We start from the raw sequence: 26,271 nt of genomic DNA, 5'->3' as shown, positions 1-26,271 counted from the left end.
AGCCATGGGGAGTTGAGTCAAATACTAGAGATGGCCCAAAAGGTTTGCATGCAAACTTATTCACGCAAACAACGCTGGTTCGCATTCGCGATCGAACGCGAACTTTATGCGAGGTTGACCCACCCCCTATACTACATCATTGGGCTAAACTTTGACCCTCTACATCACAGTCAGCAGACACATGGTAGCCAATCTGGCTGCACTCCCTCCTGGAGCCCCCCCCCCCCCCTTATATAAGGCAGCAGCGTCGGCCATGTTCTCACCCTGTGTGCTGCAGTATTAGGGAGAGAAGGGAGAGACATTGTAGAGATAGGGTAAGTGATAGTAAGGAGGTCTGTTAGCTTGCTCCTTGCTGATATTTGTTGCCAAAAAGCACCCCAAAACAGCTCTTTTGAGAGCTAATGTTTTTGTGATGTGTTTTTTATGTGGCCCAATGACCCTTGCATATACAGCCCTGTCTGTCACAGCTGGCCCTTGCTAATTGCTATACTGTGCAAGGCCCAGCACATTCAGTGCCTACCTTTTCACTGCACCTGACCTGTGTGACTGCTGCACATTTGTAATACCAGTCCGTGCATACCTGTTCACTCCACCTGTGTGACAGCACACAGGTTTATTTATTAGTCACTGCATGCCTGTTCACTGTACCTGTGTGACTGCACAATATATTAGTCAAGTCAGTGCATACCTTTCAATTCATCCCCCAATATGGACAAAACAGGCAGAGGCAGAGTTAAGAGGCAGGCCACCCAGCAGGTCTGTTGAAGATTGTGCTGTCGTGATTTTGTGTGGCCCTGGACCAAAGTACAGTGTTTAGAAGGCACGTGCCATCAACCCCCAAGATTGTCAGGACGTAGTTGACTATTTAACACCTCATCTTCCTCAAGTTCTGCATGGAACAGTGATATATCTTCCTCCTCCTGCTCTGATTCTGGCACCCCACTTAACACTCAGTCATCCGCCACCACCAAAGTGCCATCATCCCAGGGCTCAGCAGTTTGGACATTTTTTGTGTGTGTCTGCCTCAGATGAGAGCAATGCCATCTATACTCTTTGCCACCGAAAATGTAGCTGTGGAAAGACAAACACCCACATAGGGACAACTTCCTTACGAAGGCACATGATGACAAAGCACAAACTGCAATGGGATGACCATCTGAAGAAAAGCACTACACAAAAGCAAAGCCACACACCACAGTGGAAGATACCAGGCCGCAATTATTTCTCAAAAAAGGCGATACCCAAACTGTACCGTGATGTTGAAAGGCAAGTGGTGTCATCTCTGGCACACAGCATTGGGTCAAAGGTCTATCTGACCATGGATGCCTGGTCTGTAAATCCTGGTCAGGCCTGCCCGAAAACTAAGTAGCAGGCATGCTCAGATGTACCAAAATTTGATTCGGGTACATTCGAATTCGGGTCCGTATGACATTCGAATTCGCCCTCGACCACGAAATTCAGTTCAAATTCATATTTGGTTCGGGGTTACAGCTCAAAATTCGGTGAAAATTTGTGTTCACGAATTCTGTTTTTTTTTGTGTGTTTTTTTTAAAGGGAATTCACATTGAAATAGGTGTACTTAAAAAAAAAAAAAAAAAACTAAAAACGTGACGTGTGGCACTGGCAGCAGGCAATGCATTGTGTGGACCCTGACAGCAGGAGGATAAATACAGCAGCAGGAGGATAAATACAGCAGCAGCAGGAGGAGGAGTGTCGTGTGGCACTGGCAGCAGGCAATCTATTGTGTTGACCCTGGCGGTGGGACCACTGACAGCAGGAGGATAAATACAACAACAGCAGCAGCAGCAGTAGCAGGAGGAGGAGGAGGAGGAGTGACGTGTGTGTGGCACTGGCACCAGGGAATGCATTGTGTGGACCCTGGCAGTGGGACCACTGACAGCAGGAGGATAAATACAGCAGCAGGAGGATAAATACAGCAGCAGCAGGAGGAGGAGTGTCGTGTGGCACTTGCAGCAGGCAATGTATTGTGTTGACCCTGGCGGTGGGACCACTGACAGCAGGAGGATAAATACAACAGCAGCAGGAGGAGGAGGTGGAGTGACGTGTGGCACTGACAGCAGGCAATGCATAGTGTGCACTCTGGCGGTGGGACAACTGACAGCAGCAGGATGAATACAACAGCAGCAGTAGGAGGAGGAGTGGCGTGTGGCACTGGCAGAAGGCAATGCATAGTGTGGACTCTGGCGGTGGGACCACTGACAGCAGCAGGATAAATACAACAGCAGCAGGAGGAGGAGGTGGAGTGACGTGTGGCACTGACAGCAGGCAATGCATAGTGTGCACTCTGGCGGTGGGACCACTGACAGCAGCAGGATAAAAACTACAGCAGCAGGAGGAGGAGGTGGAGTGACGTGTGGCACTGACAGCAGGCAATGCATAGTGTGCACTCTGGCGGTGGGACCACTGACAGCAGCAGGATAAATACAACAGCAGCAGTAGGAGGAGGAGTGGCGTGTGGCACTGGCAGAAGGCAATGCATAGTGTGGACTCTGGCGGTGGGACCACTGACAGCAGCAGGATAAATACAACAGCAGCAGGAGGAGGAGGTGGAGTGACGTGTGGCACTGAAAGCAGGTAATGCATAGTGTGCACTCTGATGGTGGGACCACTGACAGCAGCAGGATAAATACAACAGCAGCAGGAGGAGGAGGTGGAGTGACATGTGGCACTGACAGCAGACAATGCATAGTGTGCACTCTGGCGGTTGGACCACTGACAGCAGCAGGATAAATACAACAGCAGCAGTAGGAGGAGGAGTGGCGTGTGGCACTGACATGTCATGTCCTCCTTTCGCCGACAACAGGTGCCAGGAACGTGCCTTCTATCCAGGCCTGGTTAATCTTCAAAAATGTCAGTCTGTCCACGCCCTCTGTGGACAGACGAAAGCGCTTCTCGGTGACCACGCCACCGGCCGCACTGAAGCACCTTTCAGACAGCACGCTGGAAGGGGGGGCAAGACAATACCTCCAGGGTGTACTGCGCAAGCTCCCTCCAGATGTGCAAGCGCTCCACACAGTACTCCATGGGGTCCACAGGCTCTTCGCTGCCGGTGTCAAGCCCACTGAAGGACCCCATGTAGTCGGCCACCATCCGGATCATGTGCTGGCTGTGACTCTCACCGAAGGTGGCTGCTGCCCGCACCTCCTCTCTCGGCTGCTGTACCTTCATGTAGAATGCCTGCGTCAATGACAGCAGGTCTCCTGGGTGCCTGACGCTGCTGCTGGCTGCAGGCACCTGCTGCTGTGCTGCTGGCTGCTGGACAGGGACAGAGGGAGTGGAAGGCGGGGGGAAGGCTTCCTCCAGCCGCCGAACAAGGATCTCCTGCAACTCCCTTGCTCGCTGCTCACGGTCTCTGGCAAGCAGAAACTGATCCTACCTCCCCCTCAGCCGTGGGTCCAGGATCATGCTGATGCAGGCGTCTCCCTCGCTTGCATCCGCTTGACTCTGGGGTTTGTGCGCAGGCAGCGCAGCATGTGCGCTGAGATGGGGAACAGGGTGAACCGTCTAACAGAGACATCAGGGTCAGCGTCCTCCTCCTCCTCCTCTTGCCCCTGAGACTCTTCCTCCTCTCTCCACCCTCGTACCACTGCTGCTGCGCTCCGATGTTCCCCCCCAGCAGCAACGTCCAGCACCTCCAACTCCTCCTCCTCCTCCTCCAGGCACTCCTGCGGAGCAGTGGACTAGTAGTAGTAGTAGGCAGTAGTAGTATGTACGCAGGTAACTAAGAAACACCTAGCGTAATACGCTACAAGTAAGTCGTGCGGCAGACAGTCAGTGACAATTACACCGACTGTGACAAGGATCTCCTGCAACTCCCTTGCTCGCTCCTCACGGTCTCTGGCAAGCAGAAACTGATCCTACCTCCCCCTCAGCCATGGGTCCAGGATCATGCTGATGCAGGCGTCCTCCCTCGCTTGCATCCGCTTGACTCTGGGGTCTGTGCGCAGGCAGCGCAGCATGTGCGCTGAGATGGGGAACAGGGTGAACCGTCTAACAGAGACATCAGGGTCAGCGTCCTCCTCCTCCTCCTCTTGCCCCTGAGACTCTTCCTCCTCTCTTCACCCTCGCACCACTGCTGCTGCGCTCCGATGTTCCCCCCCAGCAGCAACGTCCAGCACCTCCAACTCCTCCTCCTCCTCCTCCAGGCACTCCTGCGGAGCAGTAGACTAGTAGTAGTAGTAGGCAATAGTAGTACGTATGCAGGTAACTAAGAAACACCTAGCGTAATACGCTACAAGTAAGTCGTGCGGCAGACAGTCGGTGACAATTACAAACGGTCACACACGGTCAGACGCAATCAACCAATAGGCTCGGGCAGGCGACAGACAGTCACAGGTCACTCACAACGGATGCTGGTGTGGTGGCCTGTATGTGTTGTAACTCTTATTTATTACACACACTACGGATGATAATAAAATCACACAGTAAAATTGAAAAAAAAATTAGTGAACGGGTACTAGTAGACTAGTAGTATAGTAGTAGACACTAGAAGTATGCACGCACGCAGGTAACTAAGAAACACCTAGCGTACTACGCTACAAGTAAGTCGTGCGGCAGACAGTCGGTGACAATTAAAAACGGTCACACGCGGTCAGACGCAATCAATCAGTAGGCTCGGGCAGGTGAGGTGACAGACAGTCACAGGGCAGGTCACTCACAACGGATGCTGGTGGCGGCCTGTATGTGTTGTAACTCTTATTTATTACACACCACTACGGATGATAATAAAATCACACAGTAAAGTTGAAAAAAAAATTAGTGAACGGGTGCTAGTAGACTAGGAGTATAGTAGTAGACACTAGAAGTATGCACGTACGCAGGTAACTAAGAAACACCTAGCATAATACGCTACAAGTAAGTTGTGCGGCAGACAATCGGTGACAATTACAAATGGTCACACACGGTCAGACGCAATCAATCAATAGGCTCGGGCAGGCGACAGACAGTCACAGGTCACTCACAACGGATGCTGGTGTGGTAGCCTGTATGTGTTGTAACTCTTATTTATTACACACACTACGGATGATAATAAAATCACACAGTAAAATTGAAAAAAAATTAGTGAACGGGTACTAGTAGACTAGTAGTATAGTAGTAGACACTAGTAGTATGCACGCACGCACGCAGGTAACTAAGAAACACCTAGCATACTACGCTACAAGTAAGTCGTGCGGCAGACAGTCGGTGACAATTAAAAATGGTCATACACGGTCAGACGCAATCAATCAATAGGCTCGGGCAGGTGAGGTGACAGACAGTCACAGGTCAGGTCACTCACAATGGATGCTGGTGGTGACCTGTCACAGTCAGTAACTAACACAGTACTGAAACTAATAAAGTAACAGACTACAGCAGTAGTAATTAACTAAACTAGTACTACTAGTGCACAACTAACTAGAATCCCTAACCTACCTAAGCTAGTAGTAGGCTAAGGCTACCTAGGCTAGCAGGCCTAGCCTGCTCACAGACTAACACTAGCCTAGAACAGTATACACTATACACTAGCTGACTAAGAACAATCAAAATACTAGCTAACTATATAAGACAACAATAAATGTGTTTAGGAGGTGTTTAGGAAGCAAAACGCTAGGTTTAGCAGTGAAAATCACTTGCTCAGACACAGCACAGCACTAGAGAATCTCTCAGTACCAGCAGCAGTCACACAAGTGCGTGGCTCCGCAACATGGCCGCCGCCTTATATAGAGGAGGGGAGGGCCAGGCTCCCCTCCTCTGATTAGTTGCTAGGGTTGCCAGGTCCTCGGCAGGAGGACTTCTGATTGGCCCAATCACGTCATCCCCGAATCCTGAAGCTGAAACCGAACCCACAGCTCCATCTGGCCGAATTCGAGCGTGCACATTCGGCAGGCTTCGTATTTGGGTTCGGCTCGGATCGAAGCATTTGGGTTCGAGTTCACATGCGGCAAACATAAAAAACACCCGAATTTTTCGGGGGAACTTCGCATTCGGGGTCCTGCTGAGCAACCCTGCTAGGTAGGTCCCCACACACAGCATCTCTGCCTGCACACCGTGTGACTGCCTGCCCCACTAAGACGGTCCCCACACAGCATCTCTGCCTGCAGGCCGCTTGACTGCCTTCTCCGCCACCACCAGCAGGGTCCAGGACTGCAGGTGGATGCCTGAATTTTTAAGGCTGCTGCTAGCAGCGGCCGCTAACAAAAAGAGTAATATTTTTTGCTGGTGCGTGCCTGCCTAATTTTTCTGGCTGCACTGCGGCTGCAATAACAAAACAAAAGGCATGTACATGTGTCAAATACCCTTCGTGATCGTTACCTTGCCGCACCAAAGGTGCTTGCATATCACAATTAGTGATGTCGCAAACCTCCGATTTTTGGTGGTTCGCGGAAAAGTTTGCGAACCGCAATAGACTTCAATGGGGATGCGAACTTTGAAAAATAGAAAAAATTATGCTGGCCACAAAAGTGATGGAAAACATGTTTCAAGGGGTTTAACATCTGGAGGGGGGCATGGCGGAGTGAGATACATGCCCAAAGTCCCGGGGAAAAAACTGGATGTGACCCAAAGCAGCGTTTTAAGGGCAGAAATCACATTGAATGCTAAATTGCAGGCCTAACGTGCTTTAAAACATCTTGCATGTGTACATCAATCAGGGAGTGTAATTAGAGTACTGCTTCACACTGAAACTCCAAAGTGAGCTGGGTTCACTCAACACAACAGGTAGTTAGATGCAGTGAGGTGGGTTCACTGAACAGTAAAGGTAGTTAGATGCAGGGAGCTGGGTTCACTGAACACAACAGGTAGTTATATGCAGTGAGGTGGGTTCACAGAACACAACAGGTAGTTAGTTATATGCAGTGAGGTGGGTTCACTGAACAGTAAAGGTAGTTAGATGCAGTGAGGTGGGTTCACTGAACAGTAAAGGTAGTCAGATGCAGTGAGGTGGGTTCACTGAACAATAAAGGTAGTTATATGCAGTGAGGTGGGTTCACTCAACACAACAGATAGTTATATGCAGTGAGCTGGGTTCACTAAACACAACAGGTAGTTAGATGCAGTGAGGTGGGTTCACTGAACAGTAAAGGTAGTTAGATGCAGTGAGCTGGGTTCACTGAACACAACAGGTAGTTATATGCAGTGAGGTGGGTTCACAGAACACAACAGGTAGTTAGTTATATGCAGTGAGGTGGGTTCACTGAACAGTAAAGGTAGTTAGATGCAGTGAGGTGGGTTCACTGAACAGTAAAGGTAGTCAGATGCAGTGAGGTGGGTTCACTGAACAATAAAGGTAATTATATGCAGTGAGGTGGGTTCACTCAACACAACAGGTTGTTATATGCAGTGAGGTGGGTTCACTCAACACAACGGGTAGTTAGATGCAGTGAGGTGGGTTCACTCAACACAACAGGTAGTTAGATGCAGTGAGGTGGGTTCACTGAACAGTAAAGGTAGGTAGATGCAGTGAGCTGGGTTTAGTGTTGGGCGAACACCTAGATGTTCGGGTTCGCGAATGTTCGCCGAACATCGCCGCGATGTTCAGGTGTTCGCGCCGAACTCCGAACAAAATGGAAGTCAATGGGGACCCGAACTTTTGTGCTTTGCAAAGCTTCCTTACATGCTACATACCCCAAATTTGCAGGGTATGTGCACCTTGGGAGTGGGTACAAGAGGAAAAAAAATATTTGAAAAAGAGCTTATAGTTTTTGAGAAAATTAATTGTAAAGTTTCAAAGGAAAAACTGTCTTTTAAATGTGGAAAATGTCATGTTTCTTTGCACAGGTAACATGCTTTTTGTCGCCATGCAGTCATAAATGTAATACAGAGAAGAGGTTCCAGGAAAAGGGACCGGTAACGCTAACCCAGCACAAGCAGCAGAACACGTGATGGAACAGGAGGAGGCGCAGGAGGAGAAGGCCACGCTTTTTGAGACACAACATCCCAGGCCTTGCATGAGGACAAATAGCGTGCGGATATAGCAATGTTTTTGCCGCCATGCAGTCATAAATGTAATAAAGATGAGAGGTTCAATAAACAGGGACCGGCAACGCTAACCCAGCAGCAGCAGCAGCAGCACACGTGATGGAACAGGAGGAGGCGCAGGAGGAGAAGGCCACGCTTTTTGAGACGCAACCCAGGCCTTGCATGAGGACAAAAAGCGTGCAGATATAGCAATGCTTTTTGCCGCCATGCAGTCATAAATGTAATAAAGATGAGAGGTTCAATAAACAGGGACCGGCAACGCTAACCCAGCAGCAGCAGCACACGTGATGGAACAGGAGGAGGCGCAGGAGGAGAAGGCCACGCTTTTTGAGACACAACATCCCAGGCCTTGCGTGAGGACAAATAGCGTGCGGATATAGCAATGCTTTTTGCCGCCATGCAGTCATAAATGTAATAAAGATGAGAGGTTCAATAAACAGGGACCGGCAACGCTAACCCAGCAGCATATAGTGTGCTATATAGTGTGGCTGAGCGAGCAGTGTACTACTGTTCCCAGCAGACACAGAGTGGCAGTAAACACAATGCTATATAGTGTGGCTGAGCGAGGTACACAGAGTGGCAGTAAACACAATGCTATATAGTGTGGCTGAGCGAGCAGGGTACTACTGTTCTCAGCAGACACAGAGTGGCAGTAAACACAATGCTATATTGTGTGGCTGAGCGAGGTACACAGAGTGGCAGTAAACACAATGCTATATAGTGTGGCTGAGCGAGCGGTGTACTACTGTTCCCAGCAGCGACACAAAATGACTGGCGGGACCCTGGCTAGCGTGGCTGGAGCGCGAACTACCCTGCCTGCCTACCCAAAGCTAAACCCACAGACAAATGGTGGATATATGACGTGGTTCGGGTATTTATTTACCCGAACCACGTGACAGTTCGGCCAATCAGAGCGCGTTCGGGTCCGAACCACGTGACCCGTTCGGCCAATCACAGCGCTAGCCGAACGTTCGGGGAACGTTCGGCCATGCGCTCTTAGTTCGGCCATGTGGCCGAACGGTTTGGCCGAACACCATCAGGTGTTCGGCCGAACTCGAACATCACCCGAACAGGGTGATGTTCTGCAGAACCCGAACAGTGGCGAACACTGTTCGCCCAACACTAGCTGGGTTCACTGAACACAACAGGTAGTTAGATGCAGTGAGGTGGGTTCACTCAACACAACAGGTAGTTAGATGCAGTGAGCTGGGTTCACTCAACACAACAGGTAGTTAGATGCAGTGAGGTGGGTTCACTGAACAGTAAAGGTAGTTAGATGCAGTGAGCTGGGTTTAATGAACACAACAGGTAGTTAGATGCAGTGAGGTGGGTTCACACAACACAACAGGTAGTTAGATGCAGTGAGCTGGGTTCACTCAACACAACAGGTAGTTAGATGCAGTGAGCTGGGTTCACTCAACACATAGCTAGGTATATGCAGTGATGAGGTGGGTTAAGTAAACACAACAGGTACTGGGTATATGCAGTACTGGGTAGTACCATGTACAGCTCCCTGTCACACACACAGGTAGTCACTGAATGTGCTGGGCTGCTGGCAGTGGCACATACACTATGAATTAGCAAGGCTGTGCATGCAACAAAAGTGTCAGTTTGACACACAGGAAAAAAAATGCACAGGATTAGCTCTGAAAAGAGCTGTTGAGGAGTGCTATAAAAGCAATAATAATCAGCCGGGAGCAAGCTAAGCAGCCAAGAACCTAACTAATCTGTCTCTAGGAGAACAATCTGCAGCAGCTCGTCCTAGTCTGTCTAATAGCAGGCAGACGAGTGACTGTAATGGCCGCTGGAGGCTGCCTTATATAAGGGGGGATGGGGCTCCAGGGCTTAGTGTAGCCTGAATGGCTACAATGTGCCTGCTGACTGTGATGCAGAGGGTCAAAGTTGACCCTCATAGTGCATTATGGGGCGAACCAAACTTCCGCAACATTTCGCCTGGTGCAGGCGAACGCGAACCACCAAAGTTCGCCTGGAACCGTTCGCCGGCGAACCGTTCGCTACATCTCTAATCACAACGAAGCAATGACCGCTGGCTATATGAGTGTGTTCGGGGGCACACCCAAGATAATAAGGTTGTTGCTTCATTGTGGAGAGACCAAATTTGATCAGCTGGACAGTCACTGATGTTCTCACACAAAAGATAGAGAAAATACTGCCCAAAGTAATTAGGTCTAATGCCATGGACTTGTAACCACTATGCAAGAAAAAGTGTCCATCTAGGCAACCACTAATACTGATAAAACTGCCAACACCATAATGTAATGAAAAAGTAAATTCAAGTTTATTAAGGACTTATCCCTTTTTACAATTAAAATTAAAACAATGCAGCACATAGGCTGACAAGTAGTGACCATAGAATTAATGCTTAAACAGGAAATCTGTAAGTGCGGGTACAATACAATTACATATGCCATATATCTCATATAGTGCACCTTCCATGATAATGCATAAGTTCGCCAAGCATATTAGTAATAAATAAGTCTCACCCAGACCTGCAAACTGATGGTCTACTGTCCGTCTGTGCCCTTCAAGCATTTCATGACAACCGTCACTTCTCCAGTAGAGATGGCCCAAATGGTTCCAGGTGAACTTTAGGTGGTTCGCTTTCATATGCAATCGTGAACTTTCCCAGAAGTTCGATTTGCCCCCATAGTGTGCCATTGGGGTCAACTTTGACCCTCTACATCACAGTCAGCAGGCACATTGTAGCCAATCAGGCTACACTCACTCCTGGAGCCACTCCCCCCCCCCCCTTATATAAGGCAGGCTACGCCTGCCATTACACTCACTCGTGTGCCTGCAATAGTGAGAGAAGGGCAAGCTGTTGCAGACTGTTTCTCCTAGGGAAAGATTAGTTAGGCTCTTGGCTTGTTAGCTTGCTCCTGGCTGATTCTTATTGCTATAATAGCACCCCACAACAGCTCTTTTGAGAGCTAATCTTGTTCTTATGATCTATTTTTTGTGTGTGTGTCCCACTGATCCAACACTTGTGTTGCATAGACACCTTTTGTAATGCATACTGTGTGTGTGCCACTGCCAGGCCCAGCACATTCAGTGACTACCTGTGTGTGTGAGAGGCAGCTGCACATTGTAATACCCATTAATGCATATACCAAGCTGTTGTGTTGAGTGAACCTACCTCATCACTGCATATACCTAGCTGTTTTGTTGAGTGAACCCACCTCATCACTGCATATACCTACCTTTTGTGTTCAGTGAACCCACCTCATCACTGCATATACCTAGCTGTTTTGTTGAGTGAACCCACCTCATCACAGCATATACCTAGCTGTTGTGTTCAGTGAACCCACCTCATCACCGCATATACTTACCTACCTTTTGTGTTCAGTGAACCAACCTCATCACTGCATATACCTAGCTGTTTTGTTGAGTGAACCCACCTCATTACTGCATATACCTAGCTGTTTTGTTGACTGAACCCACCTGTTCACTGCATATACCTAGCTGTTGTGTTCAGTGAACCCACCTCCTCACCTGTTGTGGCAAGTGGTGTCATCATTGTCCGCCATAACAGATTCTCGTTAAAGGATTTAAAGTTAATTCATTTCAAATACAGCAAGCCCTCAAAAGTCCTCCTGTATTGTTATTTTTGGTCACTACCTCCGGAGTCGGGACGTGCATGCCATGCCTGCTGCCTTCCTTGGATGTGTGGTGGTAGCCGTTCCTGCTCCTTTGCCCACAGCATGCCTGCTGCCTTCCTTGGATGTGTGGTGGTGGTAGCCGTTTCTTAGGCTCCCAGTCCAGACCAGAATCGAACCAGGAATCCCTGGCTATTACCCCTGATCAGTCACCATGGTACTGAGAAAGTACCATCAAAAGTTTCACACAGTTGATTGAATGGCAGACTTGCCCTCCATAACAGATTCTTGGCAAATGCGTTCAAATTGGTTTGTCTTCCGCTGGGTCAAGGGTCCATCTGACCACAGATGCCTGGTCTGCAAAGCACAGTCAGGGCAGGTACATTACTTATACAGCATGGGTCTCAGGCTCTCACTTCAGACCGGAGTCGAACCCTGATTCCCCCGGTCATTACCCACTGGTCACCATGGCAGACTTGCTGTAATGATCTGCGGGCGATTTCCAGTCAGCGCAAACCATGTGCGCTGAAGCAGAAGGAAATCACCACAATCAAAGGAGCAAAGTACCCAGTATAGATTTGTAGAGGAGAATTCCAACCAGCAGATGGAGCTGTAGAGTACAGAGGAACAAGTCCTCTGTTCAGCCACAGATGCCAGATTGAAATTGCACGATTGAGCAACACTGAGCAATATAAAGTAAAAACTCAGAGGAAAGCAAGAACAGAGACAGACCATGTGAATGTCTACCAATCTAGTCACCACCCAGCGACGGTAGACATAACACATCAGAACAGGCCAGAGTAAGAAAGCTAATCGCAAGAGAGGCAATTGCTATCAGCAACACAAGACTGAACAAAGACAGAGCGTGAACTGAGTAAGGAAGACACAGCAAATAACCACAATCTGAACAACAAGGAAAATAACAAAAGAACTCGCTAAAGGCGGTCCCCGCAAGATATGTGCAACAGAGACAATCGCGTTAACGGTACGGCCACCGCACGTCAAGCGCAACAGTGGCAAAATGTACCAACCCTGACTAACAGATGAACACAGAAAATGACGACAGACAAATAACGTGAACGCTTACTAATCGGTTGCCTCACCCCAGACAACAGCAAGCGTTCGTGCTAGACAAGACAGACTGAAGGAGTAACCAGTAGCAACTGCAGCTAAGGGGTTACACTCCAAGAGTCAGACAAGGGAGATCCACCGCCTCTACCGCTAGGGCGAATGCGATCTAGGAACGAGACCAAACGATTCACTGTCAGCCACCGCAGGTGACAGTACAATCGCAAGGACAGGACAAGACAGAACAGGAAAAAACAGTACAAATAATACAGAACCTGACTGCACTATAGGGGTGCAAGATGCACTCCCCAAGAATTAACTACACTAGAATATTCACAACAAGATACAAAAGAGGCTGAGGCTCCAAGGTAAGTTTCCCTAATTAGGAACTATGTCGAGTGAGGAATTCTGGGAGGAAGTGACATTTATACTAGACCTTCAAAGAAAGCAGACACAGCAAATAACCACAATCTAAACGCCAAGGAAAATAACAAAAGAACTCGCTAAAGGCGGTCCCCGCACGATATGTGCAACAGAGACAAGCGCGTTAACGGTACGACCACCGCACATTAAGCGCAACAGTGGCAAAACGTACCAACCCTGACTACCAAATGAACACAGAAAATGACGACAGACAAATAACGCAAACGCTTGCTAATCGGTTGCCTCACCCCAGACAACAGCAAGCGTTCGTGCTAGACAAGACAGACTGAAGGAGTAACCAGTAGCAACTGCAGTTAAGGTTACACTCGAAGAGTCAGACAAGGGAGATCCACCGCCTCTACCGCTAGTGCGAATGCGAACTAGGAGCGAGACCAAACGATTCACTGTCAGCCACCGCAGGTGACAGTACAATCGCAAGGACAGGACAAGACAGAACAGGAATTAACCGTACAAATAATACAGAACCTGACTGCACTATAGGGGTGCAAGATGCACTCCCCAAGAATTAACTACACTAGAATATTCACAACAAGATACAAAAGAGGCTGAGGCTCCAAGGTAAGTTTCCCTAATCAGGAACTATGTCGAGCGAGGAATTCTGGGAGGAAGTGACATTTATACTAGACCTTCAAAGGAAGCAGACAAGCAAATTTGCAAGATTTAAGTGGATGCAAATCAGTCAGCCTTGCAAACTGACAGAAAGGCCTCTTTTCCCTGGACTGCACTATGCAAGCTGCATAGGAAACAACACAGTCCAGGGAATCAAGGCCAGCAGAGCGGATTCTGACACTTGCCCTCCAGAACAGATTCTCGTGAAAGGCAAGTGGTGTCATCATTGTCCGCCATAACAGATTCTCATTAAAGAATTTAAAGTTAATTCATTTCAAATACAGCAGGGCCTCGAAAGTCCTCCTCCTGTATTAATATTTTTGGTCACTACCTCGGGACGTGCGTGCCTGTCTGCTGCCTTCCTTGGATGTGTGTGGTGGTAGCCATTTCTTAGGCTCCAACTCCAGACCGGAATAGAACCAGGATTCCCCGGCCATTACCCGTGGTTACAATGGCAGACTTGCCCTCCATAATAGATTCACGTTGCAGCCAGGTACTGAACCGCAAGCAGAAAATGTAATGTAAAAAAAAAAAGTAGATGTAAGCTTTAACAATGGAAGAGAAAGAACCACGGAAAGTTGATAAGGCAGTCAGACATTACCTGATATCACTGAGGAAGCACAATTTCACCATGGTGCGCAGTAGTCCACCACGGCCGTCACAACACAGACAGCTGTTTGTGATGCGTTACACAGTGAGTTTGGTGTGTCAGTGTGAAGCAGTACTCTAATTACACTCCCTGATTGATGTATACACATGCAAGATGTTTTAAAGCACTTTAGGTCTGCTATTTAGCATTCAATGTGATTTCTGCCCTTAAAACGCTGCTTTGCGTCAAATCCAGATTTTTCCCTGGGACTTTTGGCATGTATCCCACTCCGCCATGCCCCCCTCCAGGTGTTAGACCCCTTGAAACATCTTTTCCATCACTTTTCTGGCCAACATAATTTTTTCTAGTTTTCCAAGTTCGCCTCCCCATTGAAGTCTATTGCAGTTCGTGAAAGTTCGCGCAAACCGAAGTTTTGCGGAAGTTCGTGAACCGAAAATCGGAGGTTCGGGCCATCTCTAGTTTGGGTGTAATTTACTATTTGGCAACTAGATTCCCACCTTCTCTCCAGTTTATTCCTCCTGTGCAAAGTGTGTGCACAGGAGGACGTAATGCCTGCATGTTTTACTTTTAGTTTCGGGAGTCACCACCGGCATCTCATTGATGCTGGTGATCATTGATCACAGGCACTTACATTGGTGAATGGGAACTGTGCTTCCATTCACTGATCTGTGTACTAATGTGCAGTGACAAGAACAGGCACGGAAGCACACACAAACAGAGCCTATGGCTAGGTACAGTACGTTTAACTACGCCCCTGGAGCTAAGATGAAGTTTACGGGGGTGTAGATATACTGTATCATACTCATTACTGGTTAATTTAGTTTAAATTGAGCTCAATAAACAGTGAAAGATGTAACAAAAAATGATATTATGTTTGTCAGACTGCTGTAAAATGTAGGCCCATATTGTTAGAGTTAAGATAGTCAATATAGGAAGGACAGTTGTTTTGGTTTCCAAACCAGATACACAGAGGCTTATATGTGATTATTATTTTTTTCTCCTTAGTTTTTTCCAAGGAAATCATTTTTCATCTTCTATTTCAAATATTTTTTCACCACTTCACAAATGAAAAAGTATCCACAAATAGGTGACAAGGTGCGATCAAAAACATTTTGAGTATTTTCTTACTTGCTGGTGGTTTAAAGGGCAGTTTATTTTCAAGTTGTGAAAGTATCACCTAGGGGAAAACCAAGGTGACAATGGGCCAGATTTACCAAAGCATTACCGACAGTTTTTTTCTTCTTAAAGAGTAACTGTCAGGCTGAAAAAGCTAATTTAAACCTCTATTCTCCTGTGTTAAACAGTTTAGAAGGAAGCCAAAAAGGCAATACTGAAGTTAAAAATCTCTCTTACTTTTGATGTGTGCTGAACAGCAAGCTCTTAAGAGGCAGAGAGGCCGCATAACATACTGCAAAGCATTCTGGGACTGCTTCTTCCCACCTTGGGTCCTCCCCTTGGCTGCTAGTGAGAAGTTACAGGCTCATGTTACAACAGCGTGTAATGCAGTCCAGCTCACAGCACTGAAAAATCACAGGGAAGAGTATACTGCATGAGTCCGCTATTGTTCCTAGCCACATGGCTAATTAAAGCGGAATATAACCCTGCATTTCAACTTTGCTCTAAAACATTATTTACAGTATATTATATGCAACCAGCATTTTTTTTTTACTAGACCAGCATTGGAAGGGTTACACAGGGCTTTAAAGTTCCTGAAGATTTCTGCAGACGCATCCGAAGCTCAGATAGTTACATTTTGTTTACATAAATGTATCTAAGTGTTGAATGTGACTCACTCTCTCTCACTGAGCTGGAGGACAGCCAAAGTGTGTAACATTCAACACTTAGATACATTTATGTAAACAAAATGTATCTATTTCAGCTTCGGATGCGTCTGCAGAAATCTCCAGGAACTTTAAAGCCCTGTGTAACCCTTCCAATGCTGGTCTATTAAAAAAAAATGCTGGTTGCAAATAATATACTGTAAATAATGTTTTAGAGCAAAGTTGAAATGCAGAGTTATATTCCGCTTTAATATTCACTGCACAGTAGTGTTGTCTTTTTTCTGAGTGGAATCATCAGGAAGCAGGGAGGACATGACGACACATTTGGCTTCATAGGAGACAGACAAACATGGAACCTGCCATGAGCTGTCAGGAGCATCATTCTCTGCAAATACTATATAAAAATTCTGTGAAATCCAAATGTGGACAGTGAAATGCATATGTAATGTAAGTACAGCCAATCTTTAGCTACTGATATATGTGGTTTTTTTTTTCTGAGACCTTATACCTAACAGCCCCTTTTTTAAACTGTCCTTACCAGCAGTGGGAGTGTTCTGCTTGTTTGTAAGAAGCTCCCCAATGCTTTCTTAAGTGAAGGGAGATTGCGGCAGTTCTGAGAGTTTTCCTTAGATTAAGAACAGTGCAGAACTGTCCATGAATAAGAAGTGGCTAATACCACTTCGTAACCCCGCAGAGCAGGTTTGCGCTGACACCTCATAGCTTCCTTTTTAATTTACTGCCATCTACCCACATTCATTTGTTACTGAGGTGAACTCCCCTTCACCCTGGTGATGTTTATTTGTTTAAGAAAAGTAGGGGAATTGTGGACGAGTGTGTGGAGAATTGACTGCTCAGAGCATGTTAAAAATGTGTGTAAATGACAGAGCAGACATCGGGAGTATTTGAGAATGAAAGTTTAGGAGAGTAATTACAGCCTGGGCTGCTCATGTCCCAGATGGATAAACAAACAAGTCATACACTGTTGTGTTCATTTGTCTGAGACACTGTTCTAGCTCCTCCTCACTTAGACCAGTTAAGAAAGGAAACAGCACCATCTAGTGGCTTTTTAAGGTGCCCGAGACAGTTCTGCACAGAGTTCTACAAACCTACCAGTGTTTTTTCTCAGACACGCTTGATAAATCTGGCCCAGTGTTATTTGCATATGGGCCAGAGTGTCATCTAAGTACCTTTTGAGTAGGTAAAAATGGGTTGCATGAGAGGTATATGTATCTCTCCTTAAACAAACTGTAACGGTTGGGTGTCGCAACTCAGATGTCTGATTATTTGGTGATCTGCAGAATCACCAATAATGCAGACACTATACCTGATTATGTGTGATCTGCAGAATCACCAATAATACCAGTATAGCAACACAAAGAGCTTTGTGTGTAGTGTTTGGTGCAACCGTAACTTTAATAGTTTTATGAGACCTCACCAGAGGGGCTGGTGAGGTACTATCGGTACACTGACCGTGTAATAGGGTTCAAGCTCCAGCAAGCTGGAGATACAATACTGAAGAGACCGAATCTCCCGAGGCGTGGGTGATTCAGACTGTACTGCAGTCGAGTGATCACCCGAGGAGCGGGTGACTCAGACTGCACTGCAGCCTAGGAGCGGGGGATACAAACAGTACTGCGCTAATGATCGCCTGAGAAGCAGGTGATTCAGACTGTACTGCAGCCTAGGAGCAGAAAACGCAAACAGTACTGCACTAAAGAATAACTTCACCAGAGGAGCTGGTGAAGCTAACACCTCACCAGTGGCGAGGGCTCACTGGTGAGTAGAATGGTCTGACAGGCAAGGTTTGGCAACAGAGAGGTAAGTATCGGTACAGAATCGTGAGGCAGGAGAGTAATCGGCAGGGATGGTCGTAGTCAGCCAACTTCGCTACGCTGGAAATACGCGTAGTTTTACGCAATTACGCTTCGCCAAACTACGGCTCTAAAAACAAATATTCACTTCGTAAGCATTTCGTAGAATACGCGTTAAAATACGCAATTACGCGTAGTGCAAAGCGTAGTGTATGCGGATACTGATGCCCGTATGCAAAAAATTGTACGCATTAATTTCTTTATAAATGCATTTACTGGGAACCCTTCTATGCGTACATTCCTCTTTTCAATGCGTAAATTTGTATGCATACAATCGCATGCGGAAAATTAGACGTGAGTAACGCATTCGTAGTTCACTACGCAATACACATGTTAACTACGCATAGTGGGCGTAAGCTACGCGTAGCGGTACTTCGCTACGCGTAAATTCGTAAGCGTAGTTTTGAAACTTCGCCTATGAACTACGATGCGTAGATGCGAACTACGATGCGTAAATTCGCACTGGCGTAGTTTATGCTCATCCCTGGTAATCGGTAATCAGGCAGAGGTTCAGCAACAGAGAGGTAAGTATCGGTACAGAATCATGAGGCAAGAGAGTAATCGGTAATCAGGCAGAGATTCAGCAACTAATAAGGCAGATAGGCAGAACTACAGAATCAGAAAGCGAGATCAGAGTCAGAGTTTAGCCAAGAGTCATACACAGGTAATCAGAACAATATAACAATCAGTGTTGATCGGATACCTCATTATCCTATTCGAGTTTGATCGAATTCGGATAGTAAACTATCTGAATTCACTCAAAGTTCGATATTCGAGTTAATCGAATATCCGATTCGAACTCGGATATCCGACGTCACTATCCGAGTCTGTATTCGAGTAAAATATTCGAGCTGGCTTTAAATAGCTTTTAAAACTTGTATTGGAAGTCAATCATGCATGAAACCACCTTTATTATGAAGAAAAACATCAAGTGATTAGGTGGTGATGTAGTAGTTATAAAAAAGGTATCAAAAATAGTAAATTAACTTCATGAAAAGTGTTTGCATGAGAAGGTGTGTCCAAAATGGTTGTAAGTTGGAAGTCTTCATTTACGTCGTCTTCATCTTCTTCTTCTATATCTTCTTCTTCTTCTTCTTCTTCTTCTATATCTTCTTCTTTTTCTTCTTCTTCTATATCTTCTTCTGCTCGAATCTTCTTCATCTTCTACTTCTTGTATCTTCTTCAATTATCTTCTTCTTCTTCTGTATCTTCTTCTTCTATATCTTCTTCTTTGTCGTCTTCTTCTTCTATATCTTCTTCTTCTTCTTCTTCTTCTTCTATATCTTCTTCTTCTTCTATATCTTCTTATTCTTCTTCTATATCTTCTTCTTCTTTTATATCTTCTTCTTCTATATCTTCTTCTTCTTCTTTCTTCTTCTTCTTCTTCTTCCTCTTCTTCTCTATCATTATATTATGTGTCTTGGTTTTCCTTTCTTTTGTAATATTTTTTTTTTTACTTCATTTGTGGAAATATTTTATTTTAATAACACCATAGTTATATTTGTGTTGATGGCATAATAGGTACTAGTGGCACATTGCAAGCCACAGCGCCTGTTTCTGTGTACCCTGGCGGTGGTAAAACACAGACATCAGGAGGAGGAAGTAGTTGCAGCTATTGTAGTGTGGTAATAGCTAGTAGGAAAGTGGGTGGAAGCAGAAAATAGTTCTTCTTCTGTTCTCCCTGGCAGTGGTAGCAGCACACAGACAGCAGAAGCTCAATGCAGCTACAGGAGGAGTGTGTGTCAGGCAGTGTGATGTGACTGACATAATAGGCCCTGGTTCCTAGCGGTGGTACCAGGGCCGTAAATGAACATCATGAGGTTCCAGACAGCGGTCGTGAAGCCCACATTGTGTCCAATACACAATTGGGACAGCACAGTTTTCAACCCGGACACCTCTAAAATAATTTAATTTTTTTTTTCAAAATAATGCAGCTATTTGTGAGCGTAAATAGCTGGTGGCGCATGGGCAGCAGCACCTTGTAATGTGTTCCCTGGCAGTGGAAACATACAGACAGCAGGAGGAAATACAGCAGCAGGCAGCGGGAGGAGGTTGAGTGTGTGGCAGACTGGCAGCAGGCAGCAGGCAGGAGGGCAGGCAGCGAGACATAGTAGGCCCTGGGTCGTAACCGTGGTTCCAGGGCCGTAAATAAACACCATGAGGTTCCAGACAGCGGTCGTGAAGCCCACATTGTGTCCAATACACAATTGGAACAGCACAGTTTTCAACCCGGACACCTCTAAAATAATTTTTTTTTTTTTTTCAAAATAATGCAGCTATTTGTGAGCGTAAATAGCTGGTGGTGCATGGGTAGCAGCACCTTGTAATGTGTTCCCTGGCAGTGGAAACATACAGACAGCAGGAGGAAATACAGCAGCAGGCAGCGTAAGAAGGTTGAGTGTGTGGCAGACTTGCAGCAGGCAGCAGGCAGGAGGGCAGGCAGCGAGACATAATAGGCCCTGGGTCCTAGCGGTGGTTCCAGGGCCGTAAATAAACACCATGAGGTTCCAGACAGTGGTCGTGAAGCCCACATTGTGTCCAATACACAATTGGGACAGCACAGTTTTCAACCCGGACACCTAAAATAATTAATTTTTTTTTTTCAAAATAATGCAGCTATTTGTGAGCGTAAATAGCTGGAGGCGCATGGGCAGCAGCACCTTGTAATGTGTTCCCTGGCAGTGAAAAAATACAGACAGCAGGAGGAAATACAGCAGCAGGCAGCGTGAGGAGGTTAAGTGTGTAGCAAAATGGCAGCAGGCAGCAGGCAGGAGGGCAGGCAGCGAGACATAATAGGCCCTGGGTCGTAGCGGTGGTTCCAGGGCCGTAAATAAACACCATGAGGTTCCAGACAGCAGTCGTGAAGCCCACATTGTGTCCAATACACAATTGGAACAGCACAGTTTTCAACCCGGACACCTCTAAAATATATATTTTTTTTTCAAAATAATGCAGCTATTTGTGACCGTAAATAGCTGGTGGTGCGTGGGCAGCAGCACCTTGTAATGTGTTCCCTGGCAGTGGAAACATACAGACAGCAGGAGGAAATACAGCAGCAGGCAGCGTGAGGAGGTTGAGTGTGTAGCAGACTGGCAGCAGGCAGCAGGCAGGAGGGCAGGCAGCAAGACATAATAGGCCCTGGGTCCTAGCGGTGGTTCCAGGGCCGTAAATAAACACCATGAGGTTCCAGACAGCGGTCGTGAAGCCCACATTGTGTCCAATACACAATTGGGAAAGCACAGTTTTCAACCCGGACACCTCTAAAATAATTTAAAATAAAAATTTCAAAATAATGCAGCTATTTGTGAGCGTAAATAGCTGGTGGCGCATGGGCAGCACCGCCTTGTAATGTGTTCCCTGGCAGTGGAAACATACAGACAGCAGGAGGAAATACAGCAGCAGGCAGCGTGAGGAGGTTGAGTGTGTGGCAGACTGGCAGCAGGCAGGAGGGCAGACAGCGAGACATAATAGGCCCTGGTTCCTAGCGGTGGTACCAGGGCCGTAAATGAACACCATGAGGTTTCAGACAGGGGCCGTGAAGCCCACATTGTGTCCAATACACAATTGGAACAGCACAGTTTTCAACCCGGACACCTCTAAAATAATTTATTTATTTTTTTTTCACAATAATGCAGCTATTTTTGAGCGTAAATAGCTGGTGGCACATGGGTAGCAGCACCTTTTAATGTGTTCCCTGGCAGTGGAGACACAGACAGCAGGAAGAAATACAGCAGCAGCAGCAGGTGTAATGTGTGTGTGCCACTTCATGTCCCCCTCTCGCCGACAACAGGGGCCAGGAATTCGCCTTCCACCCAAGCCTGGTTCATTTTGAGAAACGTCAGTCTGTCCACAGACTTGTGAGACAGACGAGGTCGCTTCTCAGTGATGACTCCACCGGCTGCACTGAAGCAACGCTCTGACAGTACGCTGGAAGGGGGGCAGGAGAGCACTTCCAGGGCGTACTGTGCAAGCTCGCTTCAGATCGGCAGGTGCTTGACCCAATACTCCATGGGATCAACAGGGGCAATGCTGTCAAGCCCGCTGAAGGACCCCATGTAGTCAGCCACTATGCGGGTCAAGCGCTGTCTGTGACTGGAGAAGGATGCTGCTGCAGGCACCTCCTCTTTAGTCCCTGGCAGCTCTTCACTCATGTAGAGCTCATTGGTCAGAGACAGCAGGTCTGTGGTGCGCGTGCGCTTGCTGCTGGTGGATGCAGGCACCTGCTGCTGCCTCTGTGCTGGCTGGACAGTGGGGGTGGATGGCTGAGGGAAGGCTTCCTCCAAGTGCTCAACAAGGGACAGCTGCAAACCCCTTATTTGTTGCGCACGGTCTCATCCTGCAGGCAGGAACTGGCTGAGCTTCCCCTTCAGACGTGGGTCCAGCATCATGCAGATCCAGATGTCCTCCCTCTGCTTCATCTGGATGACCCCTGGGTCTTTGCGCAGGCACCTCAGCATGTGCGCTGCCATTGGGAAGAGTCTGGCCACGTCTGCTGGCACATCATCGGCAGCCCCAGAGCCGACAGTGCTGTCCTCCTCATCCTCTGCCTCCTCCACCTCATCCTCTCTCCACCCCCACACCACTCCAGCTGCGCTCTGCTGCTCCCCCTCATCAGCAGCAAGGTCAGGGACCTCCACCAACTCCAAGCCCTCCTCCTCAGAGGTGGCCTGTGAAGCTGCCTGCAGATCCTGCTGGTCCAAGGCTGCCGCTCCCTCTTCCAGCAGTGCATACAGGGCCCTGTCCAGCACACACACCATGGGGACCCACTAGCATGGTCCCTGCTTACCATGTTGGTGGCCTGCAGGAAGGGTGCCAGCACTGAGCACACCTGCTGCATGTGCCCCCAGTCCTCCGTGGAGATGATGGACGGGAGGTTGGTGGCGGCATGCCCAGTTGCAGTGATGGCGGCAACTGTTGTTCGTGCAACGTACTGGCTGACAGCCTGCCTCTGTTCAACCAGATGCTCCAACATCGCCAGGGTGGAGTTCCAGCGAGTTGGAACATCGTTCATGAGCAGGTGCTGTGGCAGGTGCAGCTCCTTCTGCACCTCTTCCAGGCTCGCCACGGCTGCAGGCGAGTGCCGGAAGTGACGCACAACCTTCCTTGCCGCCTCAAGGAGTCGGTCCATCCCCTGGTAGGTCCGCAGGAACCTTTGGACTACCAGGTTCAGGACGTGCGCCAGGCAGGGGATGTGGGTCAGGTCTCCCCTGCTGATTGCAGCAACCAGGTTTGCCTCATTGTCAGACACCACCTCTCCGACTCTGAGGCCTCTGGGGGTCAGCCAATTCCTCTCTTGCTCTCAGAGTTTGGCCAGGACATGGTTCGCCGTCAGTTTGGTCTTCCCCAGGCTGACCAATTCCAGCAGTGCTTGGCAGTGGCGGGGCTTCAGGCTGCTGCTGAGACGGGGGGTTTGGGCTGGTGTGCCAGAGGATGGAAGCGGATCAGAGGAACCTGCTGCAATTCCGCTGACCCTGCATGGTGGCACCACCCACTGCGTTGTTGCTGCTGCTGCTGCTCTGACAGTGCCCGATGCTGCTCCCCCCTCCTCACCCCCTTCCACCAAACTGACCCAATGCGCGGTGAAGGACAGATAGCGGCCTGTCCCAAAACAGCTGCTCCACGAGTCCATGGTGACGTGGACCCGTTGACCCACCGCGTGATCCAGCCCTCTCCCGACATTGGCCATCACAGAGCGGTGAAGTGCAGGCATGGCCGTGCGTGCAAAATAATGTCGGCTGGGGATTGGCCAATCGGGGGCTGCACACATCAGGAGCGCACGCATGTCGCTCCCCTCCTGCACAAGGGAATAAGGCAGGAGTTGGGAGCACATGGCCCGTGCCAGCAAGCCATTCAGCTGACACAAGCGAAAGCTGCAGAGAGGCAGAACTCTGACCACCCCCTGGAAGGTGTCGCTGAGCAGGGTCTGGCGACGCCTTTTGCTGGCACGGGAATCACTGGAGGGAGCAGAGGAGGCCATTGAGGACTGGCTGCCAGAACAGGCCTCAGTGTCGGCGGCAGGATTTGCAGAGGGAGGAGGAGCAGTGCGTTTCTGACGCACTCCTGCTGGTGCTGCTGGAGGAGGTGGAGGAGGGCGGGTGGCTGCTGCCGACGGCTTCGCAGTGGTGGCGGGTCTGCCACTGCCAGCTTCCTTCAACTTCATGAACTCCTCATGCTCATGAAAGTATTTCCCTGCCAGATGGGTCACCAGAGAGGTGGTGCCGTACGCAGAGGGGTCCTTCCCTCTGCTGAGCTGCTGGCAGCACTGGTTGCAGGTGGCATACTTGCAATCCACATATGGCAGGGTGAAAAAATTCCAAATTGGGGAGGTGAAGTTTCCCCTTCGGCTCGAAGGTGCTGCTGCCTCTGGTCTCCCTGTGGTGGTTGGGGGGGGGGGGGGTTTCTTGGTGCGGCTGGTGGCACTGGCAGAACTCTCCGGATCAGCACGCTGTGTGGCCTGCATACCACGCCCATTTCTGATCCTGCTTATGTCTGCGATGCTGATCCTTCTAGCAAAGCCCACAGACGCATCCTCCTCCTCAGAGCTGATGACATCCCCAGGATCTGCCACCCAGTCTCTGTCCTTCACCCTGTCATCATCATCCTCCCCCTCCGCAAACATGTCCTGCTGGGATGACCCCACAAACTCCCCTTCTGCATGCATGGGCTGATGGACACTCACCACTGTCTGACTGTCCAAAGCATCATCCCCCAAAGTTCCCATCAGCATATCTTCCTCCTCCAATTCTGCAGCAACAGCACTCCATACCCTCGCTGTGCTTGGGGATAAGAAGGTGCTGAGTGACAGGGTGCTGGTGTTGCCCGCTGGGGCTAGAGAACTGCACTCCTCCTCCTCCTCCCCAGGCAGTGCTGGGCGGCTGCTGCTGCTCTTGCGAACAGGAGTGGTGGAGGGAGTGGAGGACTCGGTTCCAGAGCTAATGGTGGCCTGCTCATCCACCATCAGTTCCACCACAGAGTTTGCGTCCTTCTCCTCAATAGGACGGCTACGACCTGGCGGTGGGAGGAACATCTGTGCCACACGCTGCTGCTGTGTCTCTGCAGCGTGACTCCCAGCTGTTGGGCGGCCAAGGTGTCCACGGCCAGTGGCTAATGGCGGGAATAGCCATTGGTGCAGACGCAGAACTGCGCATGGTGGTGGTGGTGGCGCGGCTGCCACGACCTCCTCTCTTGCCAATGCCCTTGCTGCCCTTGCTGCCCCTGCCCAAACCGCGGCTGCCAGTGCCAGACATCGTATATTTTTAATATTATACAAATGAAAGAAAAAAAGTCATGTATGTAAAAGCAGGTGGGACAAGTGGGGTACTTTAATGGGGTGGGACTGGTGGTGGTGGGTGTGTGAGGTGACGGACAGGTGTACTCTACAGCAGAGATCGGTGTAGCGCTAACGAGAAAGTGCACAGTGCGCACACAAAGACCCTAGCTGACGCTGACTGACGGTGTCCCTATACACAGACTACAGTACAGTACAATTCAGCGAATACACAATACAAGTAATATAAACAATAGGACGGGTGTATAGCACTAACGAGAGGGTGCGGACAGCGCAGACGTGCACTGCGCACACAAAGACCCTAGGTAACGCGGTGACGGACGGTCCCTATACACAGACTACAGTACACTACAGTACTAACTAAACAATAGAATAATCTAGCTAAACAATAGAACAGGTGTGACTAGATTACAGAGAGCAGATACAGGACAGGTATAGCAGTAAAGCTGGGCCTTGCTAACTACAAAATAGTATAATAATCTATCTAACACAGAAGTAGTACAGTAGAGTAGGACAGGTGAGAGCACAGGTAACTAGAGACTAGAGCACAGAGCAGGGCAGGCTGCCTTGCCTAGGCACAGGGCCTAGCTGCTGCAGCTGCAGCAGCACCAGTGACAGTCTCCCTCCCTAGTCCCTAATCACACAAACTAAACTGCCTAAAATACAATCTATCTACAATACAAAGCAATACAGGTGAATATCAATTGTTGGAGTGTAAAAACGCTTGGTGTATTGAACAATAAATGCACTACTTGCACAGACAAAACGCACTGGAGCAGTCTCTTAGTACAGTCAGTCAGTAAGTCACAAGCAGGACGAGTGAGGCAACATGGCGCCCGCTATTTATAGAGGGGGGCTTGACCAGGCTCCCCCTCTGTGATTGGCTGCAGTCAGAGGGCTAGGAGCCCTCTGATTTGCTTGTGAGGACTCGAGGTGACGTCACCCGCTGATGACGCTATCCAAGCTCCGTTTTCGAGCTCGGATAGCTCGGATATCTCCAGATAGC

The sequence above is a fragment of the Hyperolius riggenbachi genome, chromosome 1 (genome assembly GCF_040937935.1).
Source record: "Hyperolius riggenbachi isolate aHypRig1 chromosome 1, aHypRig1.pri, whole genome shotgun sequence".
In the NCBI taxonomy this organism is placed as follows: Eukaryota; Metazoa; Chordata; class Amphibia; order Anura; family Hyperoliidae; genus Hyperolius; species Hyperolius riggenbachi.
This window is presented reverse-complemented; position numbering follows the sequence as displayed.